This window comes from Meles meles, chromosome 4, assembly GCF_922984935.1.
Source record: "Meles meles chromosome 4, mMelMel3.1 paternal haplotype, whole genome shotgun sequence".
Lineage (NCBI taxonomy): Eukaryota > Metazoa > Chordata > Mammalia > Carnivora > Mustelidae > Meles > Meles meles.
This window is the reverse complement of record NC_060069.1, coordinates 37296003-37312120: the sequence shown is the minus strand read 5'-3', so window position 1 is coordinate 37312120 and position 16118 is coordinate 37296003. Positions and strand designations below refer to the sequence as shown.

General features: G+C 43.4%; 1 protein-coding gene across 5 annotated transcripts in view; it reads left to right on the top strand.

The window, feature by feature from the left end:
* Window positions 1-7748: 7748 nt before the first annotated feature.
* Window positions 7749-16118, top strand: part of ANO10 (anoctamin 10) — a 245265-nt gene continuing 236895 nt past the window's right edge. For 2 of the 5 annotated variants that reach the window (XM_046003010.1, XM_046003008.1), the window contains exon 1: window positions 7752-7999. The gene's annotated coding sequence lies outside the window, so the exon portion shown is untranslated. Of the gene's footprint in view, window positions 8000-16118 lie in introns of all 5 variants that reach the window. The other 3 variants (XM_046003011.1, XM_046003006.1, XM_046003007.1) reach the window with 2 other exon arrangements.

Genomic DNA, 16118 nt, shown 5'->3' with positions numbered 1-16118 from the left:
CAAGCTAGGCTGCCAGTGTTTTGTTTGCTGTGAAGGAAGGAAGTAGGTGTCAGCAACAAGGTGTCCTAAGCGATGTGAGAGGCGTGGGTTCTCCTATAGTACATTTATTTCTCCTACTCTCATTATTCTTTATAATTAGGTGCCTTGTTCCCCTTTACATGCGTGAGCTCAGGAAGTGGTCACCAATGGAGAATGCGTGAGTAAACGAATTCAGGAATTTCAAAAGTTACTGGATGAAACTGTACTGTTTTTCGTTTTAGATTGCTTCATCTGTCTTAAATTTGATTGTTTCTGGTGGGTGGGGATATGTGGAGGAGTAGACAAGAATTGGAGGTAGAGGAAAGGCATGAGTATCCATACACATACCCCAGTCCTTATGTGTGTGGGGGTGTGTATGGGGGGGGGTGGATAGGAAGGCAGGGGAGGAAGGAAGGCAGGAAGATCTAAAATCTCTAGGAAATTCAAAATAAGCTGGTTTCCTCTGGGGAGAGAAACTGAGTGGTAGGGGATAGGGAGAGACATACTCTTCTCTGCCTACTCTCCTACAATTTTTTCTTTTGTACTAAGTGTCTGTGTTACTTAACTTTTTTTAAAATTTTTTAAAATTTTTTTAAAATTCAAAGACATGTGAAAAGGAAATGAAACTGACCTTAAACAACACAAGTTTGAACTGTGAGACTCCACTTAGGCGTGGATTTTTTTATGGTACAATACTGTAAATTTTCTCTTTCTCATGATTTGCTTAACATTTTCTTTTCTCTAGCTTACTTTATTGTAAGAATACAGTATATAATCATACAACATGCAAAAATATGTGTTAACTGTTTATGCTATCAGTAAGGTTTTGTTAAACAGTAGGCTATTAGTAGTTAAGTTCTGAGGCAGTCAAAAGTTATACACAGGTTTTTGACTACTTGTGGGTGTTGGTGCCCCTATCCCTTGTGTTGCTCAAGGGTGAAATATACTTCTGTTGGGAAACTCATGAGTTGTGGTTGTAGCAAGACCATTCCTAATTGTTGGGAAATAATTCTACATGAATCTTAGGCATATCTACACATTTTCTGAGTCAAGGCACTGAAAACCTTTGTTCCAAATTATCTTTCAAAAGATGTTTGTATAGAAAATAGCCTTGAAGCTAGAGCTGGTATCTCTGTGTGGAGCAGAGGGCGATTTGTTTTCTGTTTAGGATTATAAAGATAATGCTTCCCTCAGAAGTAAAGGTCAAGCGGGCTTGCTAACAGCCCCTTTAAAAGACCAGAGTTAGGGGTGCCTGGGTGGCTCAGTGGGTTAAAGCCTCTGTCTTCGGCTCAGGTCATAATCCCAGGGTCCTGGGATCAAGCCCCGCATCGGGCTCTCTGCTTAGCAGGGAGCCTGCTTCCTCCTCTCTCTGCCTGCCTCTCTGCCTACTTATGATCTCTATCTGTCAAATAAATAAATAAAATCTTTAAAAAATAAAAAAAATAAAAGACCAGAGTTACTGAAACTCAGAGTTTCTGAGCTATGATGCAAACCCAGTGAGTGTGCAGAATCAACCTGGGCTGCCGGGACATGGGGGTCCAGGGGAACTCACACAAACACAGAGGTCACACTGCCACCTATGCAATGAGTCATCAAGTCCTTTGTCTCTGACCCAGGAGTCCCTTGTCTTTTGTTAACATCCATGAAACTGTGACAGGTTAACTTAACTTGCTCATAGGTATGGTAAAATGTCATACCCTTTGGAGTTCTTGACACTAATAGTATAGATTTTGATAGTTGAAGATACCCATCTCAATCAAAATCTAATACTTAGGATGAGCAGTTCCCGTCAGGTGAGCAATTTCATAGACGAATTCTATTACATCAATGGCTTTATTCCAGGAATGTGTTAGATATAGAGAAGACACAGAAAGGACCCATTAGCCATTTAGACTGTTCCCTGCTAAGACAGGAAATTGAAATAACACTGGGAGCCAAATTATGTCCTTGCTTATTTGGCAGATGTCAAATCGTCATTATTCTATATTATAGGTTTCCAGTAAAAACATGGTGGAAATAAAACAACACTTTCCCCAGGACATTAAAAATATTTATATGGTATTTCGTCTACTCTGGCAAAAAGTGTTTGTACTCAATAGTTACAGGGAGGATGGAAGTGGTTTACATATTTGTTTCTAGGAGGATAAGATAGGTGTTTTAATATATAAGCATAGATTTCTATTTTGGAAAGATATAAAAAATAAAAAAATTTTTTTTTGTTTAAGTCACCAGTCTATGGTATTTTTGGAATAGCAGCCTGAACTAGCTAAAACACTCATCTTTGACAAACTGGGAGACCCCTGACTGCACAACCACATGAAACAGATGGGAGAGTACCCACAGCAGTGAGGCTTAGTAGGGACCCAGACAGAAGTGGAGCAAGCACACTCAGGGTTGCAGGTGTCACATAGGGCCGGGGGGCACTCCACAGTGAAGGACCCAGTGCAGAGGGTCCATCAAGCCAAGTCTCAGAGCAGCAGCAGGTCAAGTATGAAGGTAAAAGCAAGGAGGTAGGGCTGCACGAGGACACACACAGACCCGCCACAGATATGCAGGAAGTAGTCTGCCAGCGAGTAGAGAGAAGACCGCACCACAAGCAGTCCTCCAGTGGCCTGTTTTTGGGTGGAAGAAAAGCAAAGGCCGAGCCAATTTGCCAAGTCAATAGTGAGCCCTAAGAAGAGCTTCCAGTCAGGGACTTGGACTCTACCCACCATACCCCCTGCCAGTGACTCACATGGAAGAAAGTGAGGCAGGAGGTAGACACAAGCTGGTGGCACTTTGAAAAGAAGTGAAAGTGTAAAAAAAAAAAAAAAAAGGTATCAAGAATTGAAGGAAAACTGGCCACTTGTCCCTGGAAAATAGACATGAAAGCAAATTCAGGAGGAGCCATGGAGAGCCAGAATGAAAATAGCAAAATAGTTTACGGGGAGACTAGGTTACAATTTTGAGTCTGGCGGTGAGAGTAGGTCTCATTGAGAAAACGACATTTTGAATAGTCTTGGAGGAGTGAAGGAGTTAGTGGTGTGCTAGGGAAGAGTGTTCCAGGCAGAGGGAAGAGCAGGTGCAAAGGCCCTGTTTGAGGCAGGGACAACAGTGTTATTTGGTGCATAGATATTCTTAAGTATGTTATCTCACTGTGAATTCTACACATAAATGTTCCAAACTCCCTTTCTTTGTCTTGTTTAATGCTTTTTGCTCCGAATCCAACCATCTTGGCTTTATTTGTGTTTGTATTTGCCTGGCATGCTTTTGGCCATCCTTTTTTTGTAAAACTGAAAATTACTTTAGGTTGTCTGTTACGTAGAATATAGAGCTGAGTTTTCATCCATCCAATTTGAATATTTTGTTTATTTGCAAGTGATTTAGGCATGGTTACCGTAATTGGTAGGCCAAATATGTTCGTCTTAGTGCTGTCATATTTTTTCACGTTCCCAGTTCTCGTCTCACTTGACCTGCCCTCAGAATGTGGCGCAGCTTCTTCTTCATTCATGTTCTTCACTTGCTTCTGAGACATCCCCTCTCCTACTCTCTTGGCTTACCTCCCATCTGACGGGCCAGTCTCTGCAAATCTCCTCTGCTGTTTTTGGCTCCTGGTTTGACCTCTCACTGTTGGAGCTAAGGCCCTGGGCTCAGTCCTTGGTCCTCTTCCCTAGTGGCTCCTGCACCTCTGGGGGACCCAGGCAGGCCTGCAGCTTCAAATACCATGTCTGTGCTAACACTCTGCAAATGCATCCCTCCAGCTGTGCCTTTTCTCCTGACTGCCAGGGGCCTGTATTCCAACTCAGATTTCCAAAAGGGATCTTAAACAGTGTGTCCAAGACAGAGGTCCTGACTTTCCTCCAAACCCACTCCTCACACAGTCTTCCCTACTTCAATTAATGACAATGCTGTCACTGGTACTTCATATCCAACATGCCTGCAATTCCTGAGAACTTTACCTTCTGGATATTTCTAGAACCTATATGCTTCTCATCACTGTACCTCTCTGGTATAGTCCATCTCTTGCCTCAATTACTGTAATAGTCCGCTTCCATCCATGTGCCTCTTCTGTGTGTTCTCAACACAGAAATCTGAGTGATCCTGTTCAGATGTGAGGCACGTAATATCACTCATCTGCTCAGAATTCCTCAATGGCTCTCTATCACTTTCAGAATAAAAGCTAAATAGGGAAACCTACTAATAGAATTCATTATTAATAAGAAAAAAGTTACTATGAATGTCTTCGTGGATGATGAAAAGGCATATTAAAAAAATTCAGCATTCATCCTTGATAAATAAAAAACTTTCAATAAAATAATAATTCATGGATTCTTACTTAATAATAAAATATATTTATCTCCAACCCAAAGTCAACCTCCTACTTGCTGAGTAAACACCAGAAGCATTTCCTTAATATCAGAAAAAAGAAAAGAAAGCAGGAAAATTCTAATTATTTCCAAATTATGTGACTACGAGATCAGTCACAGTCACAATTACCTGACTTGAGATCACACAGTAGTAGAAGTTAGGTAGTAGAAGTTAGGAAACTTCTTTGCACCAAGTTCCAGTCTATTTTCAAGCTTCTGGTATCAGGTAGCAGTAGTGGTTGTGGAAGCTTCTTGATCCAACTCTGAAATCCATGGATCATAGGTTAAACTGTCCATTCTCCATACTCAGGCAGTGGCTGTGGTTCTAGCCCTGGTCTGTACATATTTGGTATTGGAAATGGTTGAAGGAATCAGGCCCTCAAGATGGAAGTCTGGGATTGGATCTGACCTGGCTAGGTTTGAAGACAATGGTGACCTTGTCACCAGAGGAAAATGGGATACTATGAATATAGGGCACACCGTGGGAAAAGTTACCTAAATGGTCATCTGTGGTCTCCTGGAATGACCAGTTTACTGAAGGCAAGACTTCAGTGGCTGCTGTAGTAGACAGTTCTGATGGGAATGAGGGATTCAGAAACTATCAGAGTGGGTTGGCCTTTTCTCACTGTACTGGAGAGTTTAAAGAAGGAAAAAGATGTATTGCAAAAGTTCAAAAATACAGAATGAAATTTAGTATGTGATAATGATGACATTTAAATCAGTAAGGGAAAGATGGGTTAGCAAGTAAATAAAATCAGGCAATTGTGTCGGTATCAAGATATAAAGTAGAGCTAGATCCATTCCACTTATATCAAAACAAATTCCTGATAAGTCAAATTTTAAAAGGAAAAATGTGACTCATGGAACATTAAGAAAAAACCATGGAAAAATTTTCAAAGTAATCTAAGAAAGGTAAAGGTCTTTCTCAATCTGATACAACCTGGAAATACTAAGTAGTAAAAGAAAAGTGTGGTAAAATTAATTAGAAAAGGAAAAGGCCTGCTTGCTAAAAAAAAAAAAAAAAAGCACAAAATAAAATAGCATAAGTAAAATAAAAAGATGTGGTAAACTGAGAAAAAGTTTTGACATTCATATCTAAGAAAAGGACTATTTTTACTATTACATAAAGTTTATCCAGTAGAAAATTGGACAAAATATATAGAGAATTCATAGAAAATGAAATACAAATGTTTCGTTCACACTTGTAATAAGAGAAATGCAAATTGAAACATTTTTTCATCTCTCAGGTTGGTAAATTCCAGTTCTGGCCAAAATGCAGTAAGTCGACTGCGGCCTGTGTACCCCTCTGACTACTATTAAAACTTCTAGATAAAATATGCAAAAAAAGCTTTACAAGCTGGACAAAGTGTTTAAAACTCCTGATTGTTTTTTCTTCTCCCTCCTCTGTCCTGAGGCTAGTCCCAGTCCCAGTGCTGGGCTGCTGTAGTAAGGTGACATGGGTAACTAAGAGAATCCCTGTTATTTTCTTCTCTTTTCCCTCATCACTGCCTTTACAATAGCCCCACAGACAGATATACACAACAGATAGAAAGCCTGGGAAACTTCAAGAGCAGCCTAGCTTTCTGGCCAGCAGAACTGGAAATAGGTCCTGGGAGCCACAGAATATGAAGGGAATCCCACAAAGGACAGAGAAGATGGGAATCCCTAATTGTGTGTTGTGGTTTGTTATGCAGAAATCCATGTCATTAACTCACTCAGGTCAGCTATGTGTGTTGTCCAACAACTAATCTGTCGTACTTTACCACAAAGTTTTAATTTGTTAACTATAGAGATGAAATTAGATTTTCCATGTGAAAGGTATTTCTTTATATTTCCACTCAAATTTTGTTTTTGCCAGTCCTTCTGGTCATATAACTATCAGAAGATAAAGTTATGTGGAGGGATGGCGATTCAAGTTAAAGGGGTGAGAAGATAGGAAGACTACAGTTTGAAAAAGCCTAATGAGTACTTAATGTCTAAACCTACTGAGACTCAGAAACAACTTGTCCCAACTTGCAGAAGAGAGCGAACTTCTGGATATAGCCAAGCAGGACTTACTAAAAGACAGCCAAGCTGTGGTGATGGAGCACTGGAGTTCTAGAAAGAACAACAGCCCCTAGGGAGTAACCAGCCTTTGTTCCTCTTCCCTAGTTTCCCTCCTTCCTGTATGGAACCTGCAAGAAGGGGTGGAGGAGTGGGAGAGCAGACCTCACTCCTCTGGCTTGGCAGGACTTGGAGGCATCCCTCTGGACTGGGATGGGTGTATGGAGGGTGGGGGGTTGGGGGAGTCCTTATAAAGCATTCATTCATTCATTGCTTTCTTATTGAGTTATTGGGCCTGTTGCGGATCTAGGGCTGTCCCAGGCACTGGAAATATACTACTGGACAAAACTGACAAAAATTTCTGCCCTTGTGAAGTTTACATTCTAGAGAGGACTGAAAGTAAACATAAGAACATTAAACAGTTAAGTGAGGAGGGCTATGGAAAAAAGAAATAGGAGAGCCGGTAAGTAGATGGCGAGGCATGGAGGAGGAAAGGGGCTCAGCGAAAAGGTGGGATCCGCCCCCCCGAGGGAGGAAAGTAAACAACCTCCATAATTAAGGAAGGCAGAGGGAACAGCCAGGCCAAAAGCTCTGAGGTGGGTGGTGAGTAGGATCTAGGAAGGTCAGGGAGACGGAAGTGGCTACAGCAGAGAAAAGGGGAGAGTAGAGGTCTTCTGAGAGATAAGGGGCGGCGGGTATTTGCTCTTCTATCTGAAAGTGACAGGAAGAGTGGAATCTGGACCGTAAGAGACTGAGAGGAGGAAAATGTGAAGAAGCATACAGGGTTCCTTGGCTATCCGAAAGCAGAGCATCAGCCTAAGTCGAAAAGCAAAGACCAATCCCTTCACCCCCACCCCATCGCTTCCCAACGTCCTCTTTACGAAAGACCTACATTAGTACCTGTGTTCGCTAAGGGAAGGAAATCCGAGGAGGACTGCCGCTTTTACGAAAAAAGCTATGACTCTCGGTAGCAGGTCTCCTGCCGGAGCCTGGAGACCAGTAATTCTTTTTTAGCGGACCTACTAGGTCCCGCCCCCTCTCGGCGCGACGGCCCAGCAAGGCCCCGCCCCTCACAGGAAAGACAGCCTACAAGACACGCCTCTCCCACCGTGGTCCCGCCCCCCTCGGAATGACAGCTCGTAGGGCACGCCCACTCACCGTGGTCCCGCCCCCCCGGTGCGACCGCCCCGCGAGGTCCCGTTCCCTACTCTGTGGTCCGACTCCCTTTCAGAGTGACAGCGCGCGCGGCACGCCTCTCCCGTGCACCGCCTCGTTCCCACTCCCGGCCAAAGGCCGGCTAGGTCCATCTCACTTTTCTGCGGAGCCGCTCCGGTCCGCGCCGGGAGCACTCCCTGCTAGGCGCCCCCCCCCGCTCAGTGGGACGCAGCGCTGAGCCCCGCCTCTCCCGGCGTGGTCCGGCCCCGCCTGCGCGCTCCAGAGTTCTGGGCCCCGCCAGGCCTGCCACACCCAGTGCCCGGCGCGCCCGCCCCTCAGGCCCCGGCCCGCCCCGCCCTCGAGCGTCCCCCGCCGTGCCTCCGGGTCGCGCTGGCTCTCGGGCCCGCCTGCGAAGACGTGGAGTGCCGCTGCGGCCGGTACGTGGGGGAGGGGAGTGTGTACACTGGGACACACTGGACAGACCCTCTCGCTGCCGGCGGCGCGGAGCCAGGGTCCGTGCGGAGCTGAGCCCGGGCTGCCCCGCGGCGGCGGGGCGTCTCCAGGGACGGCGCCGGCCGCCCTTCCTTCCCGGGGTACCTCCCAGTGCTGGCAGTCCCAGGAATGGGGAAGTGGGACGGGAATGGGCGGAGATGCGGGATGGGGGAGGGAGGGCTGAAGGTATTGGGGAATAGCAGTCGCAGGTGGGGGCTGGGGAGAGCCGAGATTTGGGGAGGGGTTATGGGGTGGAGGGTTGAGTAATGAAAGAAACGTAGTGAGGCCGAAACCTGGGGCTGGAGTCAGGCTGTGGGGTTGGGGGTCTTCAGATCTAAGGAGAATGAGGTCGTGGGCGGGGGTGGAAAAGACTGCGAAGCTTAAGGGCGTATTTTGGAAGGACCAGCTCAGCGGGGCTCAGGATTCACGCTCCCCGGGCAGTCCGGGGAGCAGGAGGCGGTTAGGGTATGTCAGAACTAAGTGTGGCTGGAGCGCACTTGCGAGGTCATGCTCTCTTTCACATCAGGGTGATGGGTTTCCAAGCTCTTGACTGGGACACGCTGGACATTTTATTTATTTTTTTTTTTTAAAGATTTTATTTATTTGTTTGACAGAGAGAGATCACAAGCAGACAGAGAGGCAGGCAGAGAGAGAGAGAGAGAGGGAAGCAGGCTCGCCGCTGAGCAGAGAGCCCGATGCGGGACTCGATTCCAGGACCCTGAGATCATGACCTGAGCCGAAGGCAGCGGCCTAACCCACTGAGCCACCCAGGCGCCCCCACACTGGACATTTTAAGTAATGAATGCAAGTCAGGAGCTTTGCCTAGGACACCGAAGAAATGTGGATGGAATAGAGATTTCCTTTAGGCTGCTTCTGTTTTCCCGGTACATTCACAGCGCCCGCCTCGGTGTGCGCTGTCTGCAACAAACACTGTTCAGCAGCCAAGACAGCGGGCGGAGGTTCCGGACTTAGAAATAAGTACAGTTGAGGTTCAGTCAGACGGAAAAACAGTTGTATCCCATTCTCTTAAATCCTCTGGAGTTTAATTTTTAAAAATCTAATCCCGTGGAGTTAAAAAAATATTATTTGTCTCCTTTCAATTTGAAGTCACTCTAACCTACAGACAGCTGGATGTTGTCTAAGGGCCTATTCTGTATGGTACATCGTTTTCAATTCACTGTGGAAAGTAGACCATATCTGTTCTGACCAGCTATTGCTGAAAGAATCGTAGAGTTGCCCGTGAAGCATGAAATTTAAAAGGTCTAAAATAATGGAAGGGAATAGAAATGGCCTGGTAAATTGGAGTGTGTGCACTTAAAAAGCCAGTGAAACTTTTTTTTTTTCCATTGTAGAAACTTGGAAGATTGAGAAAAAATATAAGGATGAAAATTAAAATCCCATGTAATTTCACCAACCCTATTAACATTTGGGTGCAATTCTTCTTCTTCTTTTTTTTTTTTTTAAGATTTTATTTATTTATTTGACAGAGAGAGCTCACAAGTAGGCAGAGAGGTAGGCAGAGAGAGTGAGAGGGAAGCAGGCTCCCTGCTGAACAGAGAGCCCGATGCGGGACTCAATCCCAGGACCCTGAGATCATGAGCTGAGCCAAGGACAACGGCTTAACCCACTGAGCCACCCAGGCGCCCCATGGGTGCAATTCTTATTAATTCTTTTTGTATTTTATTGTGTATTAAATGTACATGTTACATTATCAAGATCATATTGTTATATTACTTTGCTTTTTTCCCACTTGGCATTTTCCTGGATCATTAAAAAGTCTCCTTAAATATCTTTTTAAAGGGTTGTATGGTTATCATATGGATTTATTTTATCACATATTAGAGTTGTTTTGTGTCAAGTGCTATGCTTACAGATGAGATTCGGTGTTGCTCCAGGTTCTCAGACATCATTCCAGCCCGAATAAGCAAAATCTTGACAGTTTGTGGCATAATGAGAGTAGATAGTAAATTCGAATGAGAAGAGGAAATAGTGTTGCTTCCCTTCATCGTTCAGTCTGTGGCAAGGCTCAGTTGGGTGATTCTGTGCCCAGGTGGCCTTCTGCTGGTGTAGCATCTAATCAGGCCTGGGCTTGGTCTGCTATGGCCAGGCTGTCTTCAGTTGTCTTGTCTCACCTGTCCTGCATCTTCCTGTGGAATCCTGATGCCACCATGTTCCCAGGTATGGGAATAGGCCTCAGCAGCTTCCTTACCTTGTTGGTGTTGCTGAGTGTCAAATTCTCGTGAGGGTGTGTGTGTGTGCAATGCTGATTTTCTACTATCAAATTTGCCCACATCTGATATAACACCAAGAGGCAGCTGCCTTAGGTCTCAAAGAAGGAATATCCCACAGTTGCTCTCATAATTAACTGCCTATTGGAGGTTTCCGAGGATGTCTCTAAGCGGTCTTTACCCTCAGGGCCTCTGGAGGGGTCCTGTCCTTCTTCCTTCTAGTCCTGGCCATTAAAATGGCAAGTTTTCTCCTGAAGAAATCCCTCTCATTTTCCAGCTCAATCAGTGTGGCCCTTCATTTTTCTCTCACTGATGTATTCCTATTTCGCTTCATGAGAGAAAATTTTGTAATTTTGGTTTATGTTTCTCCTTGAGTCTGAAATAAGGTGTTTCTGAAGACAGCAGGTGCATTTCCTTCTTACTAGCTTCTGAATTTATAATTCCATTGCCCCTCTCCCCCAATTCAGGAAGAGAATACAGGGTCTCCTTTTTTTTTGATCCTTGATAAAATATGCACATACTCTCAGCCCCTCAACCTCCCACCCATGGTTGAACTCACGGTGTTTCTCTTCATATGTGCGTTTCCAACCTCTATGGACAGGATTTACCTTTTATTATAGGCAAGTGATTCCAGTAGCTAAAGTAAAAGTCACATGAGTCCAGTTCATTTATAGGCCTCTCTTTGACCCTGTGTGCGGTTCAGCACATGCGAAGAGCAGAATTTGGGATGGCTATCTTATGCCCCACAGTATCTAGGGAACCTATATGCTAAGCCTTATAGTCCTTCCTCGCTGCTGTCCTGGCTGACAGCCTGGATAAAAGGGGGAAATTGGTTGTGGTTGTAGAAATCATGCTACCTTCCAGTGTCTAAGAAGACTACATATGTTGAATCATTGTTTTTAGATTGGCCCCAAGTGGGACCATGAACCTCTCTTCTGTACCCATACTTAAAGCCCTCACGTCCGCCCATCTGGTATCTTGGTCTCATGTACGGGTCCTGCCTGGTAATGGTGGACCAAGTTCCTATTGAGATCCTCTGGTAAAAGCAGATCGCAGAACTCGGTTTAGTCCAAGGCTGCCATGAGGCTTCTTGTTTTCACCACCTTAGACTTGCTATTCACACCACTGGGCTAGCCAGTTGGGAGATGTGGGTTTAAGGCACTCCTGGATTACCCTGTCCTGTAAACTGTAAAATTGAATCCTCCTTACCTGTACCCTGCTGCATACAGAACAGGGATAGGAATCCCCCAAGGAAAGGGCATCAAAGAACTGTTCTATACAGAAATTTCCTGAGCATTAGGTTCCCCTAGGTGGATTACAGGGACTAGAAGAAGAGAGCACAGGAGGTGTTGCAAGGTGGGGAAGGGGCGTCTTAGGTAACCAGGTTTGTAAGTGCATTGTGGCTCAATGGATGGCATAAGCATAGGACAGCTGAAAACCGAAAGCATGAACAGAGCAGAGTTGGTCCTGGAAGGGCTGTTATCGACAGTGTGGAAACCTCAAGAGCATTTTCTGTACTAGAGCCTTAAAGGGGTCAAGTCTTACCAAACTCCACTAAAAAGCCTTAGTGGACCTTCTCCCCCATTCCGCACCTGCCATTCACATTGCTCAGAGCAGTGTCCACACAACACCGGCACTTGTGTTAGTCTGTGAGACTTCTTTGGAGCTAAAGCACGCCGCTTTACAGTGCGGGCAGGCCAGTGTTCCTTCTAATGACGAGACTGTAAAACTGACTTTATGGACTCAGTTCACAAAAAGGACAAAAAAACCCACACCTTTTTCATGTCATTCAAAGAGCACTGGATTTCAGTCCCATATCTGCCACACTATTTGTGTGATTTTGGGTCCGATGAACATGATATGGTGAGGTCATGGAACTAAATGACCCCAAGGCTCCTTCTGCTCTAAAAATTCTATCACTGTGCAGCCATCTGGTGCTTTTGGCCATCTGCTTCTGGATAGGAGGGGGTGTGCCTAGGTACCGAGTCCTTTCATTGTGTATACTGTCAGATAGAAGGCTTTTCACCATTAGTGAACTTTTACTCCAAACAGTCTTTAAAGTTCGGCAACTTCTTTTGTATAAAGTCGGGATGTTTTTAATCTGGGGACTAAAGCAAAATATTATCTTGTATTATAGTTTTAAAAATATCACTTGACCTTTACTAAAGGGTATATTTTATACTTACTATTGGAAATGCGGGGCTTCTATATTATTCTATATACAACTATATGTAGTATATGTATATAGTTTTATATACAACTGTATATACAATATATTATATTGTATATAGTTCTATAGACAACCGTAAAAGCCATTTTTTTCTAATTATAAAAAAAAACTCTTGGGGCACCTGAGTGGCTCAGTGGGTTAATGCCTCTGCCTTCGGCTCAGGTCATGATCTCAGGGTCTTGGGATCGAGCCCCACATCCAGCTCTCTGCTCAGCAGGGAGCCTGCTTCCCCCTCTTTCTCTGCCTGCCTCTCTGCCTACTTGTGATCTCTGTCTGTCAAATAAATAAATAAAATTAAAAAAAAAACCCCTTGCTCATTAAAATTAAAATCAAAAAGAAAAATGTAAAGAAGAAAATAACAATTAGCTTAAATCCTGCTACTTAGGCATGGCAGTTTGGAGAAATATACCTGACTAATCATTGGCGGCACATTTATTAAAATGCATACTGGGTGGCTCAGTCAATTAAGTGTCTGCTTTCAGCTCAGTCATGATCCCAGGGTCCTGAGATCAAGTTCTGCCTGCTTCAGGCTACTTGCTCAGCAGGGAGCCTGCTTCTCCCTCTGCCTGCTGCTCCCCCTGCTTGTGTTTACCCTCTCTCTCTCTCTCTGACAAATAAATAAATAAAATCTTAAAAAACAAAACAAAACCCGCAAACAGTGTAGACTGAAATGTGAGTCTTTCCACACACAGTTCAAGGTGTAAGCTCTGGCCTCAGACCACTAGAATTTAAATCCCAGCTTTCCTGCTTGTTACTGTGTGACATAGGACAAACCTATGACCTCAGTTTTCTCATCTGCTACGTGAAAGTGTTAAGAGTTTCTTCTTCATGGGGTTGGTGTGAGAATTTAATGAGTAGCCCAGTGCTTTGCATGTAGTAAGTCCCTGGCAAAAGTTAACTAGTGTTGTCATTTTGCTATTAGTATGAATTGTGTATATCCATAACTGGGATCATGCTTTGCATTTTTTTTTGACCTTACAATGTGTTCTAAAATGTTCTCCATGTTAATATAATTGCATCTGGATGCTAGTATTCATGGTTCTGTCGTATAGTTGTGACACAATTTATGTATTTAGCCAGTCTCCTTGTTAGACTTTCAGGTTGTAAGTTGTTTCTTTTTCATTTCTTTGCCGTAACTAGAACCGAAAAATAAATAAGAAAGAGAGAAAAAAAGAAAGTTGTCATGAACTTTCACTATATATATATATATTATATATATATATATAATATATATATATATATTCTATTTTATTATCTCTTTGGCATGAATTCCAAGAAATAGCATTGTTGTGTTGAATAGTAGGAGTATTTAATATTGCTTTTAATACTGCCACACTGCTTTCTGGAAAGGTAGTATAAAGTTACATCTGTTAGCCATGTGTGAGAATGCCCAATTTTCTTTCTTTCTTTCTTTTTTTTTTTTTTAAGATTATATTTATTTACAATGGAGTATTATGCCTCCATCAGAAAGGATGAATACCCAACTTTTGTAGCAACATGGACGGGACTGGAAGAGATTATGCTGAGCGAAATAAGTCAAGCAGAGAGAGTCAAGTATCATATGGTCTCACTTATTTGTGGAGCATAACAAATAACATGGAGGACATGGGGAGATGGAGAGGAGAGCGAGTTGAGGGAAACTGGAAGGGGAGATGAACCATGAGAGACTATGGACTCTGAAAAACAACCAGAGGGTCTTGAAGGGGCGGGGGGGGGGGGGTGGGAGGTTGAGGAACCAGGTGGTGGGTAATAGGGAGGGCACGTACTGCATGGAGCACTGGGTGTGATGCCAAAACAATGAACACTGTTATGCTGTAAATAAACAAATAATAATAATAATAAAAAAAAGACAAAAAAAAAGAAAAGAAAAAAAAAAGATTATATTTATTTATTTGACAGAGAGAAATCACAAGCAGGCAGAGAGGTAGGTAGAGAGAGAGAGGAGGAAACAGGCTCCCTGGTGAGCAGAGAGCCCAATGCGGGCCTCGATCCTGGGGCCCTGAGATCATGACCTGAGCTGAAGGCAGAGGCTTAACCCACTAAGCCATCCAGGTACCCCGAGAATGCCCAATTTTCTGCACCTGTTCCAGAACTGGCTTCTGTCCACCTTTCAACTTCGGCAAATCTGAAAAAGGAAAAGCATCTTCTACTTATTTTTCATTTCGTTTATTAGTATGTTTGAACATCTTTTCAAGGTGTGTTGGCTGTTATGTGTTCTTTTGTGACTTGTGATTTCAGTTTTTTGTATTTTTTTATTGATTTGTAGGAACTTTTTGGATATCAGAGATAGTGACACTTTTGTTTGTAATATATTAGAAATCTTGTTAAGGTTGTCTCAAGTAATGAAAGGTGTGTAGTATCTCAAATGAGAATAAATCAGTGTGTAAGTATTTATTATGAATCTCTAGCTGGTGCTCATATACATGTTTAGAATGGAAACCCTCATTTAGTGTCTCAAAAAGATTCTTTTATGACCTGGTAATTACGAATAAGGTAGGCCTTTTATTACTGACATTAGGCAATGCATAATTACCAGAAAACTGCCATCTTTGATGCATGTCCACATGTACTGTGCTGAACCTTTGATTGTGCCCTTAACCTTACCATTCTTTCCAGCATGTCTCTTTATTTACTCTGTCCCATGTCCCAGGTCAGAAGTCTTAGAGTCATCCATGTGCCTTTTCCAAGTTGAAGGGTGTCTGGTTCTTAGCCTCCCTTCCCAGAAAGTTAATCCCACCTCCTCCCGCTGCCCTGCCCCACCTGGTTACTGCTATTGTACTCAGGCCTTGTGCTAGAATGATTTGGTGCACACTTGCTTCTGCTAAAGACCATGAACTCCCCAGAAGTGAGACGGGACCTGACTTAATTTTGTACCTTCAGACTGTCACAGCATGGCCCAAAATAAGTACTGCAGTAGTGTTCGTTGCATTTGATATTTCCTTTTAAAAGTTGATGATGCTAAGCCTCTGTAATCTACTGGTAGATTAACCATTTTTCCCAACTTTTTGTTATGAAAAATTTCAGAAGTTCAGGGGAATTGAAAGATGAAACACTCTCACAATCTTGCCCCCTAAATTTACCTATTGAGATTCATATCATTCTGACATGTTGCATATGCTCTGCTCAGAAACCTACAGTGACTCCGTTCTGGCCACTGGAGTGGATGTGAAGTGTAGCATTCCTTATCCTTAAATGGTCACAGCTCACAAAATGTTGCCCTCTCTGCTCTGGTCAGGCCAGTCTTACTGTTCTTCTCCTATACTGTCTTTATTCTTGCATCATTGATTTTATACATGTTCTTTTCCTGTGTAGAACAGGAGTCTCTCCCTTTTTTCTTGTTTGAAAACTTTTGCACATCAAGTGTTCTGAGTTCCCATAGCTCTAACTGCTATCTTTTATCATTATTTCATTCTGTATAATTCCTGACCATATCATTTTAATTGTTGGAAAGGGAGTACTGGGTCCTATTTTGATCTGGTTACCTTCATTAGAGCCTAGCATGCTGACTTTGGATTTGGCTGGCATTTTAGAATAGCATTCCTGAAGCATTTGTGCTATGATGTGAATCCATCATTGATTTATGATACTTACATTACCCCAAAACTG